At 44.1% G+C, this 5,998-nt stretch overlaps 1 pseudogene across 1 annotated transcript; it reads right to left on the bottom strand.

Moving 5' to 3' along the window:
• Nucleotides 1-239: 239 nt before the first annotated feature.
• Nucleotides 240-2,472, bottom strand: LOC149827902 (L-type lectin-domain containing receptor kinase S.4 pseudogene; annotated as a pseudogene). The gene has a single exon (XR_016434978.1). The product of XR_016434978.1 is annotated as an L-type lectin-domain containing receptor kinase S.4 pseudogene (transcript).
• Nucleotides 2,473-5,998: the final 3,526 nt, after the last annotated feature.

Consider the following 5,998-nt stretch of genomic DNA (forward strand, 5'->3'; position numbering starts at 1 on the left):
ACCATCCGAATTTGAATTGGTTTAGCCAACATCAGATTAATCGGATATGACATTCGTTGCATCCGATCTGAATCAGAATCATTAATTACACGCCTAATCAATCCACAGACTTCTCTCTCTCAGAACAAGAATATCATCATATTATTTTTATTCTGTCTATTTATCACTTATTCTAATTTAATTTATATGTAACGAAATTTTACTATTTTTTCTCCAAGAAAAAAAAAACAATTTTCTATAAAATCGGAGGAGATGAAGTCTTGCAAAGAATTTCTGAAAACCATGTTAGTGAGTATGACTGGACAAGCAAATAAAAGGAATTTACATGGTGGTTCTGAACCATGACACTGAACGGCTAGATGCTCTTGTTTTAAGGTGGCATAAAATATGAAATAAAGTGCTAAACATGATCCAAAGGTTAGTCTTGGATTTTAGAGATTAGATATGTCCTGCGGTTGGGCACCCAACAACTAATCAATCACGAGCATGTTGCTCAAGTCCAGCATCTTCGTCCACTACGGGACCATGTGAGCCCAACGCCTGGTGTATGGAGGCCTCACCATCCAGGTACTGAACCACCCGGCGCATCGTCGGCCTCGAGTCCAGAACCTTTTGTGAACACAGCAAGCCAAGCTTGAGCACCAACTCAGCCTCCTCCTTCACATACCTGCCATGGAGCCTAGGGTCCACGGCTCTTACTATCTCCCCCTTCTGCCAAAACTTAAGCACCCACTCAGCCAACACTATCTCTTCTTCTTCTTCTTCATTTCCGGTCCTGCACACATGAATGGGCCTCTTCCCACAGGCCACCTCTAGAAGCAATGCGCCGTAAGCGAACACATCGGCACTAGCTGTGGCCTTCCCGGTGCGCGACAGCTCCGGGGCGATGTAGCCCAGCGTGCCCACCACAACGGTGGTCTGGGGATTCTTACCGTGCTCATGGAGCCTCGCAAGCCCGAAATCACCCAACCTCCCATTCATCTCACTGTCCAAGAGGACGTTGCTGGATTTCACATCCCTATGCACCACCACTTGCTCCCACCCCTCGTGCAAATACAGCAGTCCATCAGCAATCCCCTTTAGTATTCTGAACCTCTGTTCCCAATTCAAGCTTGCCGCTTTCGCATCATCAAACAGAAAGCCATCAAGACTACCGTTTGGCATGAAATCATACACCACCAGCAGCTCGTCTTGTCTTCTACACCACCCTTGCAACTGAACGAGGTTCCTGTGCCTCAATCTCCCCAGGCTTGAGATCTCAGCTACAAACTCCCTCAACCCCTGTTTCGCATTGTGCGCGACTCTCTTCACCGCAACATCATCGAACGTTTCCGGCAGCACGGCTTTGTATACGCTGCCGAAGCCGCCGGACCCCAACATCTCCTTCTCTGAGAATCCTTTGGTCGCCTTGTAAAGAACCCTGTAAGAGAACCTATGTGGGTACTCCAATTCCCAACCTTCCAATAGATCAGAAAGCTCTTCCTTCTTCTTCTTCTTCTTCTTCTTCTTTAGGTACACCATATAGCAAGCACCGGACAAGATGGTCATCACTAACAATCCTCCGGCGGAGGTGGATGCGATGATTATGTACATTCCAGTTCTTGATTTGTCCTTTGGAATCGAAGGGAGACTCGAGAGATCGAGGGATTGAGCTTCTCCGTTGGTGTTGAAGCTCCATCCCAAGATATAGTGATTACTCGAGAGCATTCCAACCCCGGAAGAGAAGCCGACGTACATCGAGTCTTCAAGAGCCGGGGAGAGATCAATGGTACACGAGAGAAGTGGTTTTCTTGGCTTGACAGGGTCGGTTGATGGGGAGATACTTACATCGATCAACTGAAGATCGTTTCGGTAGTCTATCCAGACGAGGATCGGCGTCCCGCTTTGAAGCTTGATCGGTTTTGTTGTGTTGTCTTGCGCGAGGTAAGCAGCGGGGATGGAAGCGTTGGAGATCAAGGTGTTGATGTCGATACCGACGTGATTGTCGTTGATGTCGTTGAAGGACGGGTCCTTGCAGGTATCGAACTCGACGGCGAAGATGTGGTTGGAGGAATTGCCGAGGTTGGAGGCGTTGAAGAGGCCGAGAAAGTTGTTGCCGCTGCCACCGACGATTCCGGCGGTGGGAGAGAGTGCCAAGGCCAAGCCGTGGCAAGCCATTCCGGGGGTTTTGCTGGTGATTGCGAAGACAAAAAGAGTGCTGAATGAGATAACTTTGTTGCTGCTTGGAGAAGGAGCGTTTTTGAAGCGAAAGGGAAGAGGGTAGAAGGCGTGGCCCATGCCTTCGACATGAGAGTCACTGGTTAGGCGTAGAAGGCCGTTGGAGGTGATTATGGAGGTTCCATCTAAGGTTAGCTTGGCTCCTTTGAAGCCGTTGAAGATGAAGGACTCTGCAAACGAGGCTGTGGGTTGCATAACCAAAAGAATCAGGAGGAGAAAGACCATGACTAAGAGAGGGTGACCTACTCTCTCTCTCTCTCTAAAAAAACTTTGCCGAAGGAATGCAAGAATTTGATGGAATTCTTGTTGTGCAAGACTTGCGAGTATTGCTTAAAGTCTGTCAATGGCAGTGATTTCGGGGAAGGAGCGTATGGTATTAGGTTTGAAATAATGGTAAACGAATCTAACACGCGGATAATGCTTGCGACGGCTATAGTCCGAAGCTTTAAGCATGTGCGTATTCTCATGTTTGTCAGCACTAATTAACATTGTAGTTTGATACGATTGTAAAGACTTAAGTACCCCCTTCTTCATTAGTTCAAAAAAAAATAACGATTCTAGAAAAGGAGTGATTGTAAAGACTTAAGTGCTTCAAACATGATTATTTAAGATCAAATCTCTGCATTATAGGATTATCCGAGAAAAAAATCTCTCCAGGAGGAGGCCATGAACATCAACCCTCTCACTCTCTCTACCTTCTCTTTTTGCTTCTATGCACATCCAGCAGAAAATCCTACATTGTTCCATCATGCACCAACTGACCTGCACATTGACTGTTGTGGAGCCTGATTCAGAGTTTTTACCCTTACAGGAGGAGGGTTTTGGGGCTTCTCTCAGCGTGGGTAGCATCATTCAACTTGATGAGTTGTGGAGCTTGATTCCAAGTTTTTGCCCTTATAGGAGGAGGGTTTGGGGGCTCCTCCCAGCGTGGGTAGCATCATTCAACTTGATGAGTTGTGGAGCTTGATTAAGAGTTTTTGCCTTTATAGGAGGAGGGTTTGGGGGCTCCTCCCAGCGTGGATAGCATCGTTCAACTTGATTCGTTGTGAAGCCCGATTCAGAGTTTTTGTCCTTACAGGAGGGGAGTTTGGGGGCTCCTCCCAGCGTGGGTAGCATCGTTCAACTTGATTCGTTGTGAATCCTGATTCAAAGTTTTTTCCCTTACAGGAGGGGGGTTTATGGGCTCTTCTCAGCGTGGGTAGCATTGTTCAACTTGATTCGTTGTGGAGCCTGATTTAGAGTTTTTGCCCTTACAGGAGAGGGTCCGGGGGTAGCGCCCCCCCAAACCAAATTTTTTGGGGGCCTTGTATAAATTTTTTATTTTCTTTCTCTCTTTTAACTATCGAAAAAGAGCAATAAAGCATTTTATTTAATCATGGGGTTCATGTTTCCTTCGGTTGTTTCTTGCTCGAGGTTTTCGTAACACCCCTTCCCACGATTTTTCTATTTTTCTTTTTTTTGTTTTTTTCCCATGATTTTTTCAATGACTCCCCTACAATGATTTTTAGTGTTGTCGGGTCTCCAACGAGCCCCACACGATTTATAGTGTTGTCCGGTCTTCCAACAACGATTTGTAGTATTGTCGAGCCTTTCTACAACGATTTATAGTGTTTTCGAGTCTCCAACGAGCCCCGCAACGATTTATATTGTTATCCGGCCTTTCAACAATGATTTATAGTATTTTCGGGTCTTCCTACAACGATTTGTAGTATTTTCGGGTCTCCAACAAGTCCACAGCGATTTATAGTGTTATCCGGTCTTCCAACAATGATTTGTAGTGTCTTCCGCAAATCACTATAGCGATTTGTAGTGTTTTGGGGTCTCCATCGAGCCCCACAGCGATTTATAGTGTTGTTGGATCTCACTATAGTGATTTGTAGTGTTTTTTGCAAATCACTATAGCGATTTGTAGTGTTATTCAGTAAGCAAATCGTTGTAAATCGCTGCCCGAATTAAGACAAACTTGTCAGGGCCATATCTCCTTAACTGAATGTCATATTCCAAATCCGTAAAAAGTGGTATATTTGTTATTATGTCTAGTTTATTCCTATAAATTTTCAGTGATTTCTATTGTCATTCCATTCTCCATTATAACTAAAAACCAGACCCCTATTATTTTGTGTTATTTGAGTTGCACAATAGAGGTCTGGTTTTGAGACTCGACAATACTACAAATTACTGTTAGAAGGCCCGACAATACTACAAATCGCTGTTGAAAGGCTATATAACACTATAAATCATTGTGGGGCTCGTTGAAGACCCGAAAACACTATAAATCGCTGTAGGAAGGTCTGCCAATACTACAAATCGTTGTTGGAAGATTTGAACGATTTATAGTGTTGTTGGATCTCACTATAGCGATTTGTAGTATCTTTCGTAAATCACTATAGCGATTTGTAGTGTTATTCAGTAAGCAAATCGTTGTAAATCGTTACCCAAATTAGGACCAATTTGTCAGGGTCATATCTCCCTAACCGAAGGTCATATTCCAAATTTGTAAAAAGTGGTGTCTTCATTATTGTGTCTAGTTTATTCCTGTAAAATTTTAGCGATTTTTATTGTCATTTCATTTCCCATTTTAACTAAAAATCAGACCCTTATTATTCTGTGTTATGTGAGTTTCACAATAGGAGTCTGGTGTTGAGGCTCGACAATACTAAAAATCGTTGTTGGAAGGTCCGGCAATACTACAAATCGTTATTAGAAGGCTGGATAACACTATAAATCGTTGTGGGACTCGTTGAAGACCCGAAAACACTATAAATCATTGTAGGAAGGCCTGACAATACTACAAATCGATGTTGGAAGACCATACAACACTATAAATCATATGGGGATCGTTGGAGACCCGACAACACTAAAAATCATTGTAGGAGAGTCAATGAAAAAATCGTGGGAAAGAAACAGAAAACGAAAAATAGAAAAATCGTGGGAAGGGGTGTTACGAAAACCTCGAGCAAGAAACAACCGAAGGAAACATAAACTCCACGATTAAACAAAACGCTTTATTGCTCTTTTTCGATAGTTAAAAGAGGGAAAGAAAATAAAAAAATTATACAAGGCCCCAAAAAAATTGGTCCAAAGGGCGCTGCCCCCCGAGCCTCCCGCCAAGGGCGCCCCCCTAGACCCTCGTTCGCTGACCGTGCAACGGGACCCGCGCCGGGGGGAGCCCCTGGACCTCCCTCTTGTAAGGGCAAAAACTCTAAATCAGGCTCCACAACGAATCAAGTTGAACGATGCTACAGTCAGTATACAGGTCAGTCGGTGTTTGATGGAGCAATGTAGGATCGTCTGATGGATGTGCACAAAAGTAGAAAGAGAAGGGAGAGAGAGTGAGAGGGTTGATGTTTATGGCCTTCTCTAAAGGGGAACTCTTTGCCTCCCTTGATTTCTTCTTCAGAGAGAGAGAGAGAGAGGGCTTTACAGTGTTTTACGGAGAAGGAAGAAGAAGAAGATGACGATGAAAAGTTCAAACAAACATTTTTGATGGCTCAGGTTTGTTTCGCCGGATGACCATCGGATCGTCGGCTCACCATCGAATCATCGACTCACCATCGGATTGTCGGCTAAGGTTCATTTCGCCGTGTAGACTTTAAAGAGTCAACATCATCCTCGACTTTCTGGATGAAGGACATGTTTGTCCTTTTTTTGAACCGTTTGTTTTCCTTTTTTGAATGAAGGACATTTTTGTCATTTTCTCAAACCATTGTTTTATGGCAAGAATAGCAAGAAAGGGTACTTAAGTCTTTGCAACTATACCAGACTCCAATGCTGAGTGATG

Source organism: Nuphar pumila, chromosome 10, assembly GCF_984573655.1.
Source record: "Nuphar pumila chromosome 10, dmNupPumi1.hap1.1, whole genome shotgun sequence".
Lineage (NCBI taxonomy): Eukaryota > Viridiplantae > Streptophyta > Magnoliopsida > Nymphaeales > Nymphaeaceae > Nuphar > Nuphar pumila.